The sequence below is a fragment of the Epinephelus fuscoguttatus genome, linkage group LG17 (assembly GCF_011397635.1).
Source record: "Epinephelus fuscoguttatus linkage group LG17, E.fuscoguttatus.final_Chr_v1".
Taxonomy (NCBI): domain Eukaryota; kingdom Metazoa; phylum Chordata; class Actinopteri; order Perciformes; family Serranidae; genus Epinephelus; species Epinephelus fuscoguttatus.
The window spans coordinates 31738467-31762495 of record NC_064768.1 but is presented as its reverse complement, the minus strand read 5'-3'; the positions used below and the strand labels follow the sequence as shown (position 1 = coordinate 31762495).

General features: G+C 43.7%; 1 protein-coding gene across 1 annotated transcript in view; it reads right to left on the bottom strand.

Annotated features, from left to right (window-relative positions):
- dlgap3 (discs, large (Drosophila) homolog-associated protein 3) overlaps nt 1-22469 on the bottom strand; it is a 160300-nt gene extending 137831 nt beyond the window's left edge. The window contains exon 1 of the mRNA XM_049603056.1: nt 22293-22469. The gene's annotated coding sequence lies outside the window, so the exon portion shown is untranslated. The remainder of the gene's footprint in view (nt 1-22292) is intronic.
- Nucleotides 22470-24029: the final 1560 nt, after the last annotated feature.

Sequence of the window (24029 nt, the reverse complement as noted above, 5' to 3'; positions counted from 1 at the left end):
GACAGGAATGGTGGCAATGTATGCATTCATGCATTTACAGGCAGCAACACGTATAATACATACACTGGAAGTTTTGATGTATTGAACTGCACGTAGACATTAAAACGCACATACCCATACACACACACACACACACACACACACACACACTCTCTCTCACAGGGGTGGTGAATGTATTCCATTAGCGGGTGCTGTAGGTACCAGAACTCTGGCTGTGCTCCGTCTCTAATGGCCTTAGTCCTGCAGCCCTCCGGTGAGCCAACAAATGCAACTGACTGTAACAGTGGCAGGGGTGTGTGTGTGTGTACGTGCGTGTGTGTGTGCATGTGTGCACCTTGGGAGTGTGGCCCCCCTGTGGAGCTTGTCTCTCACCTCTCGCCTGCTGGTGGCACTGCATTTGCCACCACTGTTTACACAGCCAGGGGTCAGATAGAGTATTAAATAACTTTTGCTGTGTGTTCGACAACCACAACCTCTACTGTAAGTGTTATTTCTACTAGTTAAAATAATTGTACCACTACTGCTGACATTGTCCCACATATCTGTCAAAATAAAAAGATAACTTCACCCCTGTATTTAATTCTATTATATATATAATTATGATTCATATTCGAGTGTGTTTCCTCATTAGCTGCTGCCGTCACATTGCAGACAGAGGTCAGGGTCCCTGCAGTATCATGTCAAGCCACTGGACCTTTGCTCCCCCTGTATTCAGTCAGGTCAGAGCTGTGTGACAGCTGTGGGCCCCTCCTGCTCTCGTCCTGGCAGCTGCCACTGCCTCTGGCACTCCTCCAGACGCACCACATTTAACCCGAACTGGCCCCGACTGTAAATTAGTATTGCTGTTATAATGACATGTTGCAGAGTTTGTACAGTTTTACTTTGGGGACAATATAAATGACAAACTTGCAATTCCAGTGTTCAAGCTGTTTTCATTCAACTGTCAGATTATTATTTTTAAATAATGAATTCCATCAGCTGGGAAAAAATCAAATAAACAGGCTTAAATAAATGTTGTGTTTGGCTAATTCAAAAAGTGTCAAGTAAATGGAGTTACTCTGTCGTGAACTGATTAGCACTGGACAATTGTAATAAGGTCTGAGCTGATTCCATATTTCTTGCCAGCTTAAAACAGCAACACTGAAATTCATTTTGGCAATAGTACAGTGTTTCAGCTAATGACACAACAGGTAAGACTTCATTATATTCTGTTATAACTGTTGTGTAATAACATTAACGATTATGTTTGGCTGGTCAGAGAAAACCTATCACCTCTGCACTGATTTATTTATGAAAAGTGTCAATGTTTCAGTTACAGCAGCCTTTTTCAAGACATATCAAACAAGAATAGACAAGAATATGTCTTGACAAAGGTCCTTGTGACTGAAACAACGTTATCTTATACCTAAACAACATAACACAACAAAACCGTTGCAGTTTCGCACTGAAACTACCTGAAACCACTGTTTAGGCAACAAACTAAGTGGTTTAAGGGGAAAAAATATGGTTTGGCATTAAATCAGTCCCCCAGGAATGTAGCTCAGCCTTGCTTCCAATTTTCCCCAACAGTGAAAAAAGTCCCCTGTGGCCTCCCAAAAGCTTTTTCCCCATGACCACCATTTTAAAAGTGACATCTGTAAAACTGACAGGACATCTCGAAATGCATATAAGCTCAATAACGACTCTTTCTGTTGTGAATTCTTAATCCCTGGAGGTTTTATATTTGTAAAACTTTCCTCGAGTCAAGAAAAATGATTTTAAAACATGTGACATCATCATTATGTAAAGTCTATGACTCGAGTGGGACCTTGCAGGTGGGGCCAGCTTGAGAAACACTACTACGTATAATCCATGGGCCGCAAACCGCAGAGGTCAACCAAGAAACTAGAAACCTTTTGTGGCACAAAGTATTTTGTCACTGACATAACACTGCATGCATTACTAATGTAGCACACTACACATACTAGCATACTAGGCTATGTTTTTATTAAAAGAAGTCAACGCTGACTTTGGGACATGAATGCTGGTCTCCTAGGTGAAAGTCCTGTGTTTGTTTGACCTATCCACCACCCCTCCTGTCCATCCTTTCGGGGATCCTTCTACATTTGAACAACCTTGGGCAAACTGTCGTTTTTATGCACGGTTATGTCACTTTTCGTTTGCCCCTGTAATTATATCTACGGCCACAAGAGGGAGCTGCCAAACAATAAACATAAGTATGGGTCATACTATGAGCTCACACTCAACCTTTTTTTGGTAAGTGTGGGCTGGGCCAAAATATTGACACTTTTGAAATTAAATCAGTGCAGAGGTTACCATGTGTTTGATTTCACTATTTTCTCTGAAAACAGAAAATTGGGGATATAAATTCCTGCATCACAAAGGACACAAGGCAAGTGGTGCGTGTGTTGCCTTCTACTTGTGATTATATTTAACCCATATAATTTATTTGAAGGATGCATTGTCAAATATAGTGGTTGTATAATTTCACTGTGCTGCAAAAATTCTGATTCCATACATCACCACTATGAAGAAAAAGGAAAAAAAGTCTGGAGTAAACCCTGAACTTACTGTTGTGTTGCTGCAAAAGGAACATAAGCAGTAAGGTAAATGTAAATCTGTTCTTATGTATTTCTGGTGACATGCACTGTGACTACACAGTAACAAATCCCACTACACAACATCATCCTGGAGCAGACTCGGTATTGTCGGAGGTGTAAAAGTGGAGCTTTTAGGGCCCCGCATTTGTCAGCTCCAGAGAAAACACCGCTGACAGCAGACTCTCTCGCACACAGTAATACACCTCTGATGGATGGCAAAATGTACGACAGGATTTTTGCTTCATCTACCTTACAGATTACTCTCTGACTCAAAGACAGACCCCCACAGAGACAGAAACAAGGAAAAGACTTGTGTGCTCTGCATATGTGTCTGCACATGTGTTTCTTCTTCGAGACACGCCTTGAAGGAGGAAGGAGACCATGGACGCATTACTTCTCAAAACTCACATTTAGTCTGTCTCTTTCACTCTGCTTCCTCTCCTCCATCGCAAAGCACCAATCTCTCCATCATATCCCGGTGTGACTCAGCACCCCACTGATCAAACACCGTCTAGTCCTTCCTCTCCTCCATTTCCATCTCCTTTCCTCTCTGACAGACAGTCGAAGGCGCCCACACACAAACCACTCCCTAAAATGCCCCCCTGAGGGACCAACCCTGTATTCTTGAAAAGTAAGAGGCGCCCTTCAGGAGCAGGCTTTACAGAAGAAGTAGTGAATAACTAGCAGGAGAGAAAATAACAAGATAAGATCACAAACACAACACTCTCTCTCTCTATTCTTTCCCCCCTTCTTTCCTCCAGCACCAGTGCATAGCTCGCAGCAAGGATACCAGGAGACAATGGGGCATATTTTTCTTTCTTACAGCTCCACTTATCTCTCCCTTTATGATATTTTCCTATGACACTGTCCTTAAAACCTTGAAAAGGCTGAGAAGCACAAAAAGTCAGGGGCTAATAAATCTACCTACATTTGAAAAGAGTCTTTAAAGTCTCTGTCTTTCCGTTTAACTGCAGGTGTTACAAATCATTCTGATAGACAATCCAATCTCAGATGAGCTGCCCAGCAGTCCAGAGGATTAGCGCTCATGACGGAATGGATAACACTGATAGTTATTAGTGCAGTGGCTTGTGGGAAAGCTAAACAATCACCCTTATGATTAAGTTTCAAGAAAGCATGACATGAGATCAAATCGCCAGATCAGCCACCATCAAAGGGCAGAGGAGGAGGAGATAAAGAGGACTGTGCATTGGTGATCTTATCTTTGTGGTCGGGTTTCAGTGATTAATAAGTTCTCCAATGGCATTATCTCCTGATCACCAATGACACCTATAAACAAAGGGCAATGTCAGTGAAGAACGATGACGATGGGGGACGCAATCACCTTGTTAGCATAAGGACCAGAATGCGTCCCCTTCTTTAACTTAGCATCCCTCTGCATCTGGGTGCAGACCTAGACACTGTTGGAAAAAGGAGATTCTTCGCAATCTAATGATAATGGTATTGGTTCTGTACCCCATCGATTAATCAAAATACGTCACATTACGTAATGATTGTCACCAAGCCATGATTTTAGAGAAAGACAGAGCCCATTGGCCCAAACTGGGAGTTCATGCTGTACAACAGGGGGCTGTCCCATTGGTTTTTGTCAGAAGAACTGCGACCAATTTGACCAAAGATGTTAGCATTGAAAGTTAGCAATTGTCTTGACACAATATTGAAAATTTGGATTAATTTTACTATGAAAAAAAGACTTTTCTTATGCAGGACTGGGTGCATAGTAGGACTTTAGGGCCTCTTCAAAGGTAAACAGTAACCACTTTGTTTTCATCCCGCTTGTTTACCATTGTACCATTGTTCCGGTAAATTTTGTTCTCACCACCGTGCGTATGTTAGTAAATCAGAACCATTCTAAATTGACAGGTGTGTGCCCGCGATCTGCAATCAGCATACTACCATGCCCCCGTTTCTCCATATAAGGAAACTGCTTGCCTAGAGTTGATTCATGAATGAAGGAAGCGGTTACGCGAGGAGAGAAGTAGTAGTAGTTTGTTAGAAGCGATGGCGCCGGGTCTTACAGGAATGCCATGGGTCATTGTAAGATTGTGGAGGACACAGCATGCCAGGATGATCTTGCACACCTTCTCAGGGGTATAAAGTAGTTTGCCACCGGCCGTATCTGATCCAAACACATCCAACGGCCCTTAAGCACGCCAAAAATGCGCTCTACAGCGCGTGTGTGGGCATGTATGTTATTATAGCACACCTCTTGAGGGGTTTCAGGGTTTGCGTATGGTGTCATCAGCCATGTTTTAAGGCCATATGCCCGGTCACCCAAACAATATAACATTTTAACATTAACGGAATAGAGACTTACTGAAAATACTAACTTAAAACAATTGAAATAAAAGACTAGAACAAAAGATGCTCACCAACAAGCCATCCACTTCTCACAGCCCCTGCCTCCAAACGCATTCCCACTGTACTGTTTTGCAAAATAAATGAGTCGTGGGTGCCTCCTGGCCAGCGGGCCACAGCCTTAAGAATATGGCAGTCGGCATTACAGATCATCTGCACGCTGATGGAGTGATAGTTTTTGTGTTCATATTATTGTTAATATTTTAATTGTCACAATGATGAGGGTGAACGTGTGTCAATTTAATGGTAATTTAATCCATTTGGCCAATATATTAGTAAATTAATTATTTTAAAAAATGTTAATTAAATCTCTTTTTCATGAATGTGGTTTTATAGACTCTGCATGTACTTAAAAGGTATGTTTGCATTTTCTAAGTCAGTTCGGCCTTCCTCATTTGTGCGTACGCATGGTCTGAGGCAGTTCTAAATTTGTTCACAGAGTAAGAACAAATTCGGGTAAGAAAATATTGATGAATCCCGGATTTGTGCGTCAAACGATCATACGCACAGTTTAAGCACAGATTTGTGCGTACGCACTGTTTGTGAATGAGGCCCAATGTGTGCTGGTAAGATTTTGTTTATTTGAAACCAGACAAAAACCCACCATCATGCATTGTACTACTGTTTAAACCGAAGGTCATCAAAGCATCCCTGGTAAAATCTGGTCTGGTGCTCCAACCTCAGCATATATGACTTCACTTCAGCAGCTTTAGATTTAGATTGTAAGTCATTTTTAATTATTTGTTGCAGACTCTGATTCATTTTACATTTTGAACTACAGTACCACAGTGTATTTTTCCCCATTTACAGTGATTAATAATGAAAAACTGTGTCTGTGCTGTGATTGCTCATTTTTATTATTCCTCATTATTCCAGAAATAAATGTGGCTGCACCAGCTACCAAGTTGCTGATAAATGAATTTTAAAAGTGAGTGCTACTTGTCACCTGTCACACATAGTGTATAAACTGGCTGTGTATATTCTTGGTTGTCAATAGGTTAGTGCTTGAATTACTGCCTCACAGTTGTATTGTCATGAATCCTTCCTTATCTGTGTTCAGCATTCACTCAGTAGTTTGTTCTTGGTGACTAATTCTCCTGTCATTCCAGATCCTGCCATTCCTCCATGCCTGGCCTTCATTCATTCCCTTCACCTGAAGTTCACCTGCACTCTATTCCCTCATCAGTTCCACGCCCATCTCCTCACCTGCACTCTATTCCCTCATCAGTTCCACGCCCATCTCCTCACCTGCACTCTTTTCCCTCATCTGTTCCACGCCCATCTCCTCACCTGCACTCTATTCCCTCATCTGTTCCACGCCCATCTCCTCACCTGCACTCTATTCCCTCATCTGTTCCACGCCCATCTCCTCACCTGCACTCTATTCCCTCATCAGTTCCACGCCCATCTCCTCACCTGCACTCTTTTCCCTCATCTGTTCCACGCCCATCTCCTCACCTGCACTCTATTCCCTCATCTGTTCCACGCCCATCTCCTCACCTGCACTCTTTTCCCTCATCTGTTCCACGCCCATCTCCTCACCTGCACTCTATTCCCTCATCTGTTCCACGCCCATCTCCTCACCTGCACTCTTTTCCCTCATCTGTTCCACGCCCATCTCCTCACCTGCACTCTTTTCCCTCATCTGTTCCACGCCCATCTCCTCACCTGCACTCTTTTCCCTCATCTGTTCCACGCCCATCTCCTCACCTGCACTCTATTCCCTCATCAGCTCCTCAGTATATATACCAGCCCATTTCCCCTTGTTCTCTGCTAGATTGTTTTAGTTTCTTGCTAGCATTCCAGCCCTTACCTTTTCAACTGAAAATTGTCTAACTCTGCCTGATTCCCTGGACTCTGATTCCCTGCCTCACCCCTGTCGGTAAGGTTTGCTCTTTCTGACTGATCTCCTGGTTCTGACCCTTGCCTGTCTGTTGGATTAAACCCTTTGGACTTTGAATTGAACTGATTGTTTCTTGTCGTGCTTGTGGGTTCAGACTGCTCTGAGTCAGTGACCGTCACATGTATGCCTCCACCAACCAGTCAAGTTGCAATTTACATCCATGTCTGTCCAGACTCATATGTAGCCACGATAGTACAATACAATGCATCAAATATGGATGTTGCTGCACAAAAGCTACAGTATGCATTCCAAAATGTGGATGCTTCACACACATATTCAACCAGGCAGCACAGAGGATCTGTACAATCAGCACAGTCTGAAGGTGCTTTAGATTAATGTCAAATTCATTATCTGACCAAATGTTCTGTTCCTGGTCAGAGAAGTTCTTTTGCAGAATATAATAATGTCACAGTAAAGCTGACCTTTGACCTTTTGGATATGAAATGTCATCACTTCATCATTTCGTCCGATCAGGATGTGGAAATTTTGTAATAATTAACAAATGAAAAATTGAGTTACGGACAAGAACATGTTTTGTGAGGTGACAGTGACCTTTGACCTTTCTGACCACCAAAATCTAATCAGTCCATCCTTAAGTCCAGGGACATTTGTGCCAAATTAAAAAAAAATTTCCTCAAGGCGTTCTTGAGATATTGCTACACAAGAATGGAGAATGGAATGGACAGACAGACAGATGGAGGGATGGACAACCTTAAACCATAATGCCTCTGGCTTTGGCTTTCACCAGCACAGAGGCATGAAAAAAAAAGTAGCAGTTCTGCATGTTTAGCTGCCGTACATGAACTTTCATTCTTTTCTACGATTCCAAAATGGATTTATGGGTGTTCATCTGCGACATGCATCCACACTTCTCTGCGTAGCCACCTTGCACTGACATGTTGTAGACAATGTTGCCAGTACCCAAAACCTTCAGTGTGCACGGTGTGCACCTGCAGCCTTTGAGGGCTCCAATCATGCACAAAAATGACTCATGGCTGGACTCTTCTATTTTCAGACAGAGCGTTTTGTAGGCTTGAGCAGAAATCCTCACTATTTTCTAACTGAACTAGACCCGACCTTGTTCCACTATGATTTGACTGATTCATATAAAATACAGTTTTGTCATCAGTGTAATTAGAAAATGAAGTGTTTCTGCTATTAGTCACATCCATTCAGAGGCAGCAGGTCACCATTTTTAGTGCCACAGCAATCCCTCGTCTCACGTCACCTTACATAATAATGACTCAAATTTGTTTTACACAGCAAAGTATTCAAATCTTAATACGGGGAAAACCCTCATAACCAGATCATGTAGGGCAGTCATGTAACATGTGGGTAGACTGTAGGTTACTACTGAGTACTAAATGTTTTTTTCTACTTGTGAATACATCCAACCAAGTACACCGTGGGTTTCGGCCCTTCGGTGTCGGTGGCTTTTCGGCCGATTGAGCACATTGAATCATTGGCAAAGCTAGTCGGTGAAAGAGATCACTCTGACTGGCTGTTCAGGTTTTATTCCCTCGCCCCTGTAGCGAGTGAATCTGCCTACAGTGAAACCGGGGCTAACCAGTGCTTCCTCCTCAGGCTCCACTTCAGTCAGCTGCCCACAGACACACTGCTTCTTCCCACTTTAACCTGAATAACAAACTGGAGCCAGCTGGGAGCGTTAGCCGAGCGTTAGCCAGTTAGCCTCCACTAGTCTCTGAGCTAGCCCCGGCTCTCCGTTTGGATCCAAATGGAGCACCAAGCCCTGTTTTTTATTCAGGTTAAAGTGGGAAGAAGCAGCGGGTTTATCGGGCAGCTGAGTGAAGCTGAGTGAAGTGGAGCCTGCGGAGGAAACACTGGGACCGTCTGAATGTAACAGTCCGTGGAGTTGCTGCAGTGCTCGGCTGCGCAGATAGGTAACACCTCGGCTGTCAAGATGTACCACTTTGTCACTCTGCTCTCTCTAAGCAGGCCCAGAACGTACGTGCCACTTGGCCGTCGGATGTAGTCCGTGTAGTGTGTTCAAATGCAACTGACACAGGGCGACGTGAGGCAACGTAGACGACGCAACAGCTGGCTTTTGTCGCCACTAGTTCTTTGATGTCAGTTTGGTGTGTCCGCACCTTTAAAGAAACCATTGTTGATGCAGGAAATTGGAAATGAACAGTTGTCTCACATGACAGCGCCTAACATTTTGTTAGAGCATCAAACCACCCCAATCTCTCTTTGCACACTGTGGCTCGATAATAACGTAACGCTGATTCCCTCTTTGCTCTCAACGGACAAGAGTCATATGTCATCGTTGGGTATTTGATGATGTTGTCATTGTTCATTGAAGAACGCTCTCTTCAGCATAAGGGTCAAGTATAAGTAGAAAGAACAAAGCTGGCATATAGGGGGAAAAATAAAAATAACTGCCGCTGAGTCCCTTTCTCTCTCTTGATATCAATATTGCAAGCTTGCGGGCTGGCGTATGCATGTCACCATCAGCGATGCCTGGCAACAATGCCTTCAGGATCTCCTGCATTATTCAGAGGGCCCAACAAGCACTAGGGCTCTGCCATTATCTATTTAAATCTGAGTGCAGGCATGTCCCACTGAAAGCATGTACTTGCATTGCCACCTGCCCCGCTTACAAGAGATTGAGAGGGCCACAGAAAAGAGGCAAGGGACTGCCTGATGCAAAAAAGGTAGGAAAACATGCAGAGAGAGAGGGTGGGGAGGCTGAAATGTTATTGTTGGGAGGGGGGGGGGGTGACAAGGAGGCAGAGAGGTAGAGGTCACAACAAGATGAGGACAAAGGAGGGGGAGGAATTAAGCATGACAGCTATTAGAGTAAGGCTGAGGGGTTAGACAAATGTAGTGAAATAAAAATGGGAGACAAAGTCTAGAAAATGGAGGCAGGGTTGGAAGTGATGGAGGCAGATATTAAGATGGCATTAGGGAAATAGGCAGAAGATGAGATGGGGGAGGAGTGGAGAGAATGAGATGATGGATGAAGTGAAGGAAGAAGGAAGAAAGAGGAAGGAAGGAGGAAGCATGAAAGGGTAGGAATGCAAAGTGAGAAATAAAAGCCAAAAGAATAGGGAAGACAAGATAGAAGGCAGGAAGAGAGCCAGAGGAGAAGGCGAGGAAATGAAGGAAGGACTGAGTAACTGAAACTGAGCAAAAGAGGAGGAAAGAGATTTTAAAAAGTGGTGTACCTTTGGGAGAGAACGGGGGGTAAATGAAATGAATAGCAACTGTACCACGTAGCATTTAAAGACTACTCCTCTCTATCATTTCATATCTCTCTCCCTCCCACCTCGCTCCCCTCCATCACCCATTCATCAAATCACTGCCATCCCTTCATCCTGAGTCATCGACGCAATTGCTCATCCACTCCATTAGGCCATCATCCCACCCTCCTTTATTCGTGCTTTTCCCCCACTGCTCCTCCATCCTCTGATCATCTTCAGGTGAAACACATTCCTCTCATGGTGCCAGCGTGAGGGGAAAGCCACATCTCGACCATAAAAACATCCAGTTTAACACGTCATTTAATCTGGTTTCGTGTCTTTTGATTTCATTGCCATTTACTTGCCACTGGGGAGAGATAATTTCATATCAAATCAATCAGCTTGTTTCAAGGATTTTCCATGAATTGGGCTACATGCTTTTCAGCATGTATGCCACTTGCTTTTTTTTCATTTAACTAAAAGCAAAAGACAGAAGATTAAAAGAAACTGACTATAAAAGTGTGTTTATCAGCTCTAACTTGAGCTGCAAGGTAGCCTGCTCTGGCTAACTAGCTTACTATCTACAGTAGTAACCCAGAGATGAGTTAGCTTTCTAGCTGTCCCAGTTCCCTGGTCTTACAGTCAATGGGTTTGTTTGAATGGGTTTTGGTTAGATGCCTGAGATAAGGTCTGTGGTTAACAAAAGCTTAAGAGACTTTCACGTTTTGTTCTACGACATTAAATACATCAATAAATACTCTACACGTAAATTTTGAAGCTGGACCTTCCCACATTTTCAGAATTCATACATTTTATTCCTAGGGTCTAAGACAGTCCAAAAATATCAGTAAGAATTAACAACTCAAAAGTCAAATTTGTTGTGTCATAGGGTATAAACTCTAAAGCTGCTCCATAGACAATGAATTGGGAAAGGTGTTCGAGATGCCACTGAGAGCACCCAGGGTAATGTTCTGAGTGTATGGGTATGTTTTCTGTTTCAGAGCTGAGAGCACAACAGTAGAATAAAGTTAATTTGGGTATAAAAAGGAAAACAACATCCTGTGGGTTCATAAAATCAGGGTCCCATCATTGTCTGTGGAGCAGCTCCAGACTTACTCTCTGGTTTCTGGCTTTGGGCGAGAGCAGCTCATGTTCATATATTGATTGATTCCCTAGGCCATGGAAATTACATACTGGAATTCTCAATTTAGGTGGTGTTCCCCTTTAAGTCATGGTGCAGTTTGTTCATAGCCTAACCATAGCTTTTTACTTCTGCCCATTGCCATTTAGGCTTCAAAAATCATAAAAATGGTGTCCAAGACTATCTTGCTGAACAAAACCCATAAGTATAATGAACGTTTGTTTGCCATAGAGCTTGTTTTCTGCAGTAATCCAGAATCCAATGGAAAAGTCCCATTGGCTTGTTGTCGAGGAAACCAGAGCAATATCAACTTCCATGATGGCCTACAAGTAAATGTCATCTCTGCAGAATTCTCTAATACTAGAACATTAGTGCTGTGTCTCAAATCGCATACTTCTATACACTTACTATTTTGAGTGCAGAAGTGCGTTCACACTGAGAAGTACGGAAAAATGCAGTGCACTATGAGCTCCCGGATGGTGCACTCAAAATGGTCAAAAAGTTGAGTGTGGAACTATGGACACTTCTCGCACTCAATGGTCACCATCTTGGCTACATAGCGGAAGGGGAAGGACCACTATTCTACTACTACTGGACACTACTGAAAATAGCGGCAGAGGACTGTGCGACTGTGAAAGTCGCTGCATTGTACAAATTGACATGTTTTTTAAGCACCGCTATGCTGTTGTCGGGTATAAGCCAAAAGTATGTAGCAGTTTGTTGGGTTACTTTAGCAGTCTGTAATAATTTGGTACCGCAAACAATAACGAGGGCAGCACGGTGGTGTGGTGGTTAGCACTCTCGCCTCACAGCAAGAGGGTTGCTGGTTCGATCCCGGGCGTGGGAGCCCTTCTGTGCGGAGTTTGCATGTTCTCCCCGTGTCAGCGTGGGTTCCTCCCGCAGTCCAAAGACATGCAGATTGGGGACTAGGTTAATTGGTAACTCTAAATTGTCCATAGGTGTGAATGTGAGCGTGAATGGTTGTTTGTCTCTATGTGTCAGCCCTGCGATAGTCTGGCGACCTGTCCAGGGTGTACCCTGCCTCTCGCCCGATGTCAGCTGGGATAGGCTCCAGCCCCCCCCCTCAAGAGGATGAAGCGGTTAGAAGATGAATGAATGAATGAAACAATAACGAATGCTAATGCTAGTTTTCTAACTAGCTAATTTGCAGTCGTCATTTCCGGTGAGTGCACAACAGCCGTGTTTGGTTTGAGACAACACTACCGTGTCGAAATTAGCGCACTACGCCAATGAGTACATAGTGCACATAGTATACTACATGGAAGTGTACTAACGGAAGTATGTGATTTGAGACACGCCATAGGGGTGTGTTCGTAAATCCAATCTGGTGCTCTGTACTTAAATGACAGTGCCGTTGTTCTATTTCTACATGAATTAACGAACCATTAAGTTGATCCTCTTGGTGCTCTGCTTCTCCGTATCCCCAGACAGTGCTCCAGCATTCAGAGCGAGTATTTCTGAACACACCCAAGAAACTAGCTGACTGGCTAACTAGCCTTCAACATCATCAACAGAAGAGAATGCAGACTGTTTTTGACCCAGGATGGTTAACTTAAGCTTCAACCTTTGGCACTACATCATGTATGTACGTAGCTTAGACTCACTGTATTTCGGACACTTTCTGCAGTATACCTGCTTTGCTGCCACAATACACATACCAGACTACAGTCAACAAACACAGTATTCCAGACCTTTGCTGTTGTCAACTCACGGTAATCCTTCCCCCTCTGCCATGTTCGTGCAGCCGTGGGTGCACATTGGAAACTCACCCCGATTTCTCTCAAATGAATTAAGTAGATCCTTCTTGAATGGTCAAAAGATATGAAGGGGGAAAAATGATGATACAGATATATGTTTGATTCATGACCTGAGAGTATTTATTTAAATAATTTACATCAAAAGGTCAAGAATCTGTACCATGATGTCTACGTCAGCCATCATGTGCACTTTTCCAGGGTTCTTTAATCAGGTGGAAATATTGAAAGTCAGCTGTTTTTCCGGTTAACTCATGGAACTAGTGTCAGTGATTAAGCTAATGTTAGCTCACAGCTAATGACAGTTGTCACGAAAACCATCATCTTTATGCCTTTTTCTTTGTTAAATTGAAGATTTGTTCTTTTGAAAATTACTATAATTACAAAAACCACTGTTCCTTGTCACAGTGGAGAGGTTGGAAAGCACAGCAACAGTAGGCTAACTCGGGGGGTGGGGGGGGGGGTTGGGGGGGTTGGGGGGGGGTCGGGCTATTGAACGGTCAATTTAGTTCAGAAAAACATTTTTATGACACTTTAAAAACTTCTAATGGAATTACACAGATTCTTGCGCTCACTAAGAGTACAAATATAGATGCTTTATTTCTGTTTTGATGACAGTAATTGTATGATATTTTCATGGAAACAGCTGCCCTATCATCCTATCAGTCATGCAGAGGAAAAAGTGTTTTTCACAACTGGGTGCCGACTGCTTATATTATTTCTGCTGCACACAATTGTCATGGGAAACAATGAGCAGAGTGTATTCCCCCTGACAGTTACTATGGAATATACAGTTAGAATATACAGTGCAAACACAGATCTCCTGGGCTGCTTTTCTCAAGCACATAACACAGCAGGAAACATGTTTGATATATCCTATGCCGTTGTGCATTTACTGTGAATATAGGGATTTACACACACAGAGAAAAACACACAGACAGAGGAATGGGGTCATAATGTTGAGCTCCCCACGTAATGAATGGCTGTGACTCACAGTCATCAATCACAAATTTGTCAATTCATCAATCGTCAAAGAAGGCAAGGCTGAAACACCCCTATCCACACGCAAACACACATTTTTCTATCAATATATGAATGAACATATGCTAATATGATTCATTTCCAGAAGCACTTGAGCCACAGTCCTCAAATCAGCTTCTCTCATACTGTTTCTCTCTCTCTCTGATTTTAGCGTGAAATGCTCAGTGATCATTCTGCCGCAGTTCTCCATGCAGCCCATAATCATTGCAGCGTTCGCTCACTTATTCTGTCAGTCAGAGAGGAATGGAGAGGGCCAGCTAACACCCAACACCCACCCATCCTCCTCTACCCCCCACCCCTCACCCCCTCACAAACACACACACACACACATATCAACAACAACCGCTCAAACAAACACACACTGGCGAGCGAAGGCAAACAGACAACCCCTGCGTTTAAAGACACACATGCAGAGAGGCCAACTCGCCTGGCTAGAAATGGGCAATGGACTTGGGCTTGGGGCTTGCTAGGGTGGAAAGGGGAACAATTTCATGCCCAAGTGCATCAGAGAAGAGTACACTGGGAACACGAGCAAACATTTTTCCACCCAGATAGGTTACAGCAATTACCCTCGCCTCTTTAACCTTGCCGCTCGCCTGCGAGCTCTGTTTCAGGTCCCATCCACAAGACGATTCAAACACAGAGTTCGTATTGGAGCGTTGAGGGGGTTGGGCGCGTATCTTTCTCTCCATTACATCATTTTGAGCACGATGAGCGGCCCGCACATCTATTGTGAGCGTGTACTGCACGGATGGCGTTTCTTAGTTTGGGTTGACCCGTTATCCTGCAGCATGTGTGATTAAATACTCATCACCCGGGATGGGAGGTGGGATGTGTCAAAACAAGGTGCTAACTCTCCAGTAAGAGCAGCTCCAACAATAGGTTTATGGATATGAGGGGGAGCGCTTACAATTAAAAGTGTGCAAGTGTGAAGGTTATGAAAATGCATCTGTATGTGTGTGCATGTGTGTGTGATGCCCTCACTCCACCAAACCTGGATTAACAATACAGGCCTTGCTATTTTATTAGTGTTTGTCTTGTCGCCAACTCTGCAAGCCTGCCAAAAGAGAGTGGGGAAGAGAAAGCCCTCCTGACACAGGGGATAAGATTATCATTAATATTACTACAAACACATTTAGAAAATGTCAGGGTGGTATTAAGCACGAATGGAACATCTATTAATGCCTCTAGAAATATTAGATTGACCATCCTGACACTCCCTGCTAAATCCCTGTGTATGTACATTGGTATGCCTCCAACTTTCTAAGTTACAAAGCTTAGCAGAGGTTAAGCTATCCCGACTGTCCGTCCCTAGTGAGGGTCAAGTTCCAAAAACGGTGGTTTCTACATGCCTCATAACGCAACCAAAGCATCTTTTTGTCAGACTCTACCTATGTGGTCAACGCCCATGCCAAGATCATCAGGGTAACTCTATCAGGGTGTTTTCATATTAAGTACGATTGATTTGTACTGTGCCCAAGTGCGATTGCCCCCCATTCTCCGCTCCCCAGCCGCTCAGCTTTCACATTATTAATGTTGCTCTATGCGACTACACTTGCATCATCATCTACATGACATTTTTGTTGTGCTACAGTGTAGAAAAGGGCGCCGCAGACTGACACTGCTGCCCCGGGGATGGTCATCAGCGGGGAGCTGAGCAGCGAGGCCAAGCTCTGCTCTTGGCTGGAGGAGGAGCTGCTGCTGTCAGAAGCAGCGCTCTCCACCTCCTGCCAGAGCTCTGACTGCAGGTCAAAGGCGACAGTGGAGCCAGATCAGGGTCTGTTCGCCATCTGATATAGAGGCATCAGCATTGAATTGAGACTGTTTCATAACTGGATGAAAACTCTGTTAATAGCAGTCCACTTCCCTGTTTTGGTACAGTTGGTGTTTACACCTGAGTATCGTGCCCGGATACAGTACACACTGTTCTCACTTATCACATGAACTAGTTTTTGTGGTCAAGTGTAATCCGATCCAGGCTCAGGTCCCTGTTGTGTAAGCCCCAAAGCTTGGGTGTATTATGGGACAATGGGCCCCTGGACATAGATATGCAAAAGGCACCACCACCCCTCCTACCTAGGAGCCAGAAACAAAGACTTTCGTGGTGTTTTTTTTGTCTCTTTGCAGACCCTTTGCATCCTTCTATGGTCATATTGAGTCTCTTCCTGGTCAGTACTTTTTAAATTGAGTGAAATTTTGCGGGTGGAGGTCAGGGGATATGACACTTTGGACCCCTGGGCTTGTGCTTGGTAGATCCATTCAGTATCCACGCCCCCAAGTCTTTGGAAAGCTCCCTCTAAAGCCAGCTGTTTGAACAGACTGAGTAGTACTAATGAGGTTATGTGTAAAATTGGTGGCATACCCCTTTAATATTTCCTATACTGTGCACGCTGCATGAAATAAATAATTTTTTGAAGCCTCTTGAAGCATTTCTTTTAAATTGCCTCTCCTAACTGATGTGGGATGGAGAAGGTGAGTGGGGCCTTTAAAATGTTTGACTCGCTGTATGAAATTTCATGAAGTTCGACTTGTATCTCTCAGATCGAAGTGATGCACCTGCTCAGTTTGCATATGCATTGTGTTCTCGACTAATGTTTGTCTACAGCAAGCCTGAGGATAGCAGATTTTCTATCCACTGCAACATTCAGTCAATACTGACTCCACTCTGCATTAGAAAAAACCATGCATGCACCTGGTTATTTTAGCTTCAATAACGTCTGCAGCATCTAATCATCTCATCTCGGCCGCCCAGCGTTTCATAACGTCAGTAATCTCCCTCCTTCTTTCTGTTTGGCCCCGTGAGGCAGATACAGCTGCAGGACAGGCAACATCTGAAATGACTGATGTTACAAACACTGATTAATGCAAAGGTAAATGTTATACCGTTAATTACCACAGGGATATTAGCAGGCAAGTCAGATTAGAGCATGAATCAGTCATGGTGGCCCCTGCTGAACCTGAGCTGATTATTACGCTAGAAAAAAAAAAATCTGCATCCTAATAATTCAAATCAAGAACCACGCCCATGCCTCTTATCACTCCACTCCACATCTTATCCTCCGAGCTGACTTTCATCCACTTAGAGTGTAGTTTATTTCACATCTGTCATTGTTATTGTACTTTGAGTTGTTTTAACACTATTAGATGTTTAACGATACGGCTGCAAAAAAAACTGCTTCCATGTGGACTGGTTGATGTCTTGATCAACCGGACAACATTTTTAAACCATACCTCTATAAAGCACGTATATGACAGAACATGGCGTACTTATATTGTGCATGAATGGAGGTCGATCTGCTGGTTGTGTTTGTGAGAGCCCAATAAAACCCCAAGTGCTAGAGTTGAATGCTCTTTATTGATATGCAATATGCAAAATGGCCTCTTTATGGCTTAACACTCAGAGTGGTTTATAAGAGTCAGGGGCTGAGGGGGAAGGAGAGGCAGAGAGATGAGCAGAAAACATGAAGAGAGAGAGAGAGATGCGGGGAAGGAATATGTGGATAGCCAGCCACCGCTACCTCAAATTGTGCTTTTCCGCAGCAGCATTCATCTAGATTCTAAATGAATGCACTTTATCAACATAGAGAGGTTTTCTTTCAAATAACACCATCTCCTCTGCCCTACGTTTTCATGCAGCAGTCAGCTTTAGAGGCAACTGTAACAATATGAAAACCCTCAAAGCCCTTCACCTTGTCATCCAGACCAGTATTGGTTTCCCACCACTGCAGGTTTTCAGCACGGAGCTTTGAAATACTGTAAAGATGATAACAAAGTGCTTTGTTGCAAAGGGATACGCTATCAGTGCCAGATAGTATTGGGAGAATAAAGTCATGGGGATTCTGAAAGGTTTAACTCCACAGAAGCTATTAATGGCAGGGAAATCTGATATGCAACATTGTCCAAGATTCTGAAGATGGTCTATAAACCATTACAATTCTCAATGCTCAGTGTATTACATTAAGCAAACCTTGAGTCAAGTTCAAATTAAGTCTGGAGTTATTTTATGATGTTAGAAGTAATGTTAGAAAACCTTGGCACTCAACTTTTGGCGTCACTTGGTTTATATGGTTGGACATTTTCTATTCACCTTCATCTATTAACTGTTTTATTCATCTGTTCATTATAAAGAGCCCAGTCTCACTCCAAAGTCTTCAAAATCTGGTGCTTGGGCAGTGACTTGTGGCATCAGACACAGACGGAAAAAGCTGTTGTTTAATGTCAGCATGATACGCAACCGATCAGGTTATACTTTAACGGAATTCGGTGGCATCAAGGGGAAACACAGCGGGACAAGGATGAAAGTTAAAGTGATGAAAGTCCAAGTAGGGTGGCTGTGAGGGGTGGAGGATGGGTCCAACAAACAGCTACTTTGACCCAGAAGGCCAGTGTTCACATCCCGTATGATAATAAAGCCAAACCTTGTTCTTCTTTCCTAAACCTCACCACGTGCGTTAGTCATTGGAGAGGGAAAAAAAGTCAATTTGCGTTATTGTACTGTTTATTGTAAGAGACTGTATGTTAACGGTAAATTTCCTGTGAAAACAGAAGTGTATCTTGAAAGGAGACAATTCATGTAACAGGCAGAACTTGACACAGTGTCCCAGAACATCAACAACCTACACACCCAGGGTACCTAGCACGTCGTATCTGGACGTGGAGGGTCCATGACCGAACATCAATATATGATGAGGTCGGACTGAGAATGTGCTGTGATACTAAATACTAAATACTTTGGTTTATGACCAAATACATGCAAAACAAATAACACTCCCATCAGCCCCAGCTGCACCATGTATTAGACAATGTTAGTATGGTAACAAACTAAACTAAGTGCATCTTAGGGGGGTGTCGCCCAGGGCGCCATTTAGGCTAGAACCGCCACTGAATGTCAGCATGTTAGCCAGTGTAGTGCACGTTCACAATTCTCAAGAGCAAACTCAAAGTTCAGTCCCCACAGATTAAAATGAACTAGTTCACGATGAAAGTTTCACTGTTTTAATTTTGAAGTTCCCAGTTCAAAAATGAACTAATTTATGGTCCTGTCTTCTGTTTTGTTTTTGTTTATTTGTCAATTTAAATAATGTCCTGTGATCATTATATAAATGCCCAAGACTGGTCAAAATGCTTCAACTCAATGTGTCATTTCAGATTCGTTGCCAATATGGCTGACGTTCTGACGTTCTAAGAGTTAGGTTTTTTTTCCATTTGAGTCTGTAACATACTGATTTTGTTCATAAAAGTCCTTCAAATATCTGTATGAACTGGCTTCATCAGTACTGGTAGCTGTGTTGCCAGTCAGTGTTGTGTCTGCACACTGGGTGCCATAAAATAAAAGTTAACTGTCACGAGAATGACGCTAACAGTGAAGCTTATAAGTTGCAAACTGATGCATTTGGTTCACTGTTCACCAAGATGAGCATTTAGTGCATTCATGAACAACACTGATGTTAGCATTGTCATCATAACCATGTTAGCATGCTGTTGCATTTAGCTCAAAGTATAACCACACAGTGCCACTAGCACGGCTGTAGACATTTAATCTTATTATTGGGTTTGTATGAGCAAAGACTGAATCAGTGTTGAGCACAATCAATTCATGTTATAAGTTGTTTGGACACTGACCAAATCATATATCCTGTCAGTTATTGGACATTATGCAACTTTGTGCCAAGACACTGTTTGTGTCCCAACTTATTATGCAGGATAATGAACTGAAACCTCTCAGTGTCTGTCATCTTATTATGGATCCTCAAGGTGTTGCCAGTCCTGCTCCCTGCCTCTCTTTCCCCTCCCTGAACACGGAGTGTGCAGAAACCTTACACAGACGCCAACACGGTACTTAATCTTCATGCACCCATCATGATGGAGCATCATTACCGAGCTTCTTATGTGATGTGAAAAGAAATAATGGGATTTGTGCAATGCGTGTTGATGCACCAAAATGAGCCCTGGCAAATTCAACCCTACACACTGCAAGAAATGTCCAGAGCCATATTGCCTATTCTGTTTTTTTTACTTGGTTCAAGAACTGAAAATCAATTTTAAGGTTGAGTGAGACTTGAGAAGTCACAGTGAACTGGAATTATGACAGCATCTTGCCCTGTATTTCCTGGCGAATGAAGACAAGACAGTTTGATAAGACAAAAGAGGATTGTATTTGCTGTTGGGAGTTTTTATTTACGCCCACGGCGATGAGTTATAATTAAAAATGGAAATGTGATATAAATACTGCAATTTCTATGGATGTGTATTGTGAATAAGTTAACACAAAAAACCTTTGTTTCCACTGTCTTTACAATCTTTGTTCTGCGTTATCATCCACTGCCCCATCAAACTGAACCATCTTTTCCATTTGATGGACAAAATGAGCACTATGTCGTGCTACAACAGAACCTGCTGTTTCATCACACCAATTTCACATCTGACAGATTGCAGGCAGAAAAGTGCAATTGATTGGACGGTGTCTCCAGCTCTTTCTGTAAACTGATTGTGCAAGCAGGACAGACTCGAGAGGAAACCAAGAAGGTGCAGGAGGGAGTCAGCTGGATGTGGCACGTTCGCTCACCATACCAGAAAATAAAAAATGAATCCTGAGGTTTGAATAATTTCGAGGAAGGATGGGTTCGAGTGTACCGGGCAAGTGTGCCACTTATGACAGTATTTATGGCTCTACTGTAGCTTTAATCATAGGTGAGGATTGCTGTCCCCCACAGGATGCAGGGAATTAGTCACTCAAAATGTTCTGGTGGACGACCCCAAATCACCCATTTTATACGTGTCCCCCCCTAACGGTGAAATGAAATCTACACCCTTGGCTTTAATCATGCCACAGTACCAGGTCAGTCAGTCAACACTTCGCTTTAATATCCAGATGTATTTCGTTTCATGTCCTAATCAGGTTTTGGAGGCCAATGGTGTTTGATGCAAGGACGTTTAGCTAATGTACACCACATACAACATCAGAGCCCTTTTACGCATTAACTAAGGCAACCCCCCACCCACACACACATGCACTAGTGCACACACATGCACTAGTGCACACACTAAGCAACATACAGCCTGGATTCCCAGTAATCAGTGGGGAAAAAACGCTACTCAGGTTCCTTTAATTAACTCCAAATGCATTACATGAACACAAATCAAGCTTATGCAGTGTGCGGTTTATCCATAATTTTCCACAATCAACCTTCACACCTGCATGGTGTGGATGAGCCATGTTCCATATGTCAGATCCGTCCTGTCTTCTCACATTAACCAAATATTTCAACTAATACCATGAGATACAGCAAGGCGGTGCCATAAGAGGGGCTATATTGCAGTGGTGTGGCTGTAGCATGAAGCAAAAGAGGCGGTAACTGAGATAATTCATGTGAAACCAGATGTTAAGGAGGGAGAATGGTCACCATCTTTCAAAGGAGCGCCAAACGTGCATTAGAAAGGCACGACTGCGCTGTAAAAGCTCGCCTCCTTTAATCCTTTAATCATGTACAGTACACAGGTAGGGTAATAAATGTGCAGCATCCTTAACGACCCCCACTTCGCCCCCCTGGAGGATTTCCTGGACCGGGGTGGTCCTGAGGAATCATCTCCTCCCTGTCCCAAGCGCCGTGCTCGGTATACGCGGCTCTCGTGTGATTAATTAAGCCGTTGTGCACCTCTTGCTTTGCAGTGTAAACGGGCTACTTCTGCAGCCAGCAGCCGCCAATTCCTCTCCGGGACATACACACATACAACACACATACACGCACAAGCGCGCTTTCACGGTCAGCGAACAGCGAACATTTACGCACGAATGAAACTCGGCGATCACCAACACGTCCGAGTCTTTTCCATATGCGTTTTGGATCGCACAGCCAAAGACCATTTGGTGCTTCTGTGTTTGAGTGTGTGTGTTTGAGTGTGTGTGTGTGTGTGTGTGTGTGTGTGTGTGTGTGTGTGTGTGTGTGTGTGAGGAGGAGGAAGGGGGGTCGTCCTGCGTTCACAAATGGCGCAACTTCTCATTTTTCTCCTGTCAAGTTGACACAGCTGGGAGCCCCGCTGACAGCACACCGACCTGTCCCCGCTGCCCGATGCAAGGCTGCACCGATACACACCAACATCTAGTCGGTATCTTCTCCACATAGTCAAAAAGACAAAAGCCTGCTTGCGCTGCATGCGCGGATAGTGAGCGTTCAAAGAAGATGTGCAGAGGAGCACCTGCACCTCCAGCCTCTTAACCCCCACCCCCATCCAACCGCTTTACGAGTGTCCTACCTTGAAGTCGAGGTTTCTTCGCGACGTTTTCACTCAGTGTGATCTTCGGTGGAGTAACAGAGAGAGAAACACACGCCTATTCCGCAGCTCCCCGGTCGCTGTGTGGAGGAGAACGGAGATAGCAGGAACAGCAGTGAGAACCAGCGGTGCTTCATTCTCTCTCTCTTCCTCTCCCTCTCTCTGGTTCACAGGCAGGGCTCCCCCACTGAAATATTACCGACAACCGATTGGTCCACGGGATCCACGGCGCCCCGCTCAGCTGCTCTAGGAGGGGCCAAATAAAACCGAGGGGACCGAGAAGACCAGCACACCACAAATGAATCGGTCTGATGAGCCATTCAGCTATAATATCCAGTTATTTATATACATATATTTATTTATTCTAATTAAAATGACTGATACTTAGATTTTAATCAGGCACACTGTTTCCAAGGTGGTTGCATTTGGTTACAGATTTTCTTTAATGCAAATAATTCTAATAATAACTCTGACTCTAATAATAATTCACGCTTATATAATATGGCAGGTTCTTCATTGGGTTTAAGTCAACTTCATCACTTTGCCCAAAAACACTTGACTTTGAAAGCAGACCTATAGCAGCTATGCTTTAACTATAGTAACAGTGCAGAACCTTGCACATTCGGCACTCAAGACCATCCAATAACCTCCTGAGACCTTGTATCCTTATATGAGGACATCACATTTGGTGTTTGCTTTGTTTGTGTGTCATTCTACTTAACATTGTCCTGTTGTCCTCGTTCGTGGACACTTTTTTGTCCCATCTAGTGGCCCTGGTGGAGCGCCGAGAACATGATCAAACTCGACTATCTAGAGGAAGTAAAAGTTGTAACAAGGTTTCCGTCAGTGAACGTGCAGAGGGAGCATTTGCATAATATTGAATTTAAAATCCTACCGTTAACTTATAAAGCTCTAAATGGTCAAGCTACGTCATATCTTAGAGAGCTCATAGTGCCATATCATCCCATCAGAACACTGCGCTCTGAGAATGCAGGGTTACTCGTGGTCCCTAAAGTCTCCAAAAGTAGATCAGGAGCCAGAGCCTTCAGCTATCAGGCTCCTCTCCTGTGGAATCATCTTCCTTTTTCGGTCCGGGAGGCAGACACCGTCTCCACATTTAAGACTAGACTTAAGACTTTCCTCTTTGATAAAGCTTATAGATAGGGCCGGCTCAGGCTTGCCCTGTACCAGCCCCTAGCTGACTTAGGCCTAGTCTGCCGGAGGACCCCCCTATAATACACCAAGCACCTTCTCTCCTTCTCTCTCTCCTTTGCTAACACTCATGTCCTGTTACTGCATCTCGCTAACTCGGCCATACTGCATGTCATTAACTCGGCTTCTTCTCCGGAGCCTTTGTGCTCCACTGTCTCGCAGGTTAACTTCTATCACAGCAGTGTCTGGATAGTGTGACGTGTGTGGTTGTGCTGCAACATATTGTACCACAATAGCCAGAATTATACTTATAATATTATTACTTTCATAAATGTTGTTGTAAGCTACTGTCATTATCGTCTGTCCTACATCTCTCTCTGTCTCTGTCTCTCTCTCTCTGTCTCATTGTGTCATATGGATTACTGTTAATTTATCATGTTGATCTGTTCTGTACGACATCTATTGCACGTCTGTCTGTCCTGGAAGAGGGATCCCTCCTCAGTTGCCCTTCCTGAGGTTTCTACTGTTTTTTCCCCCGTTAAAGGGTTTTTTGGGGAGTTTTTCCTT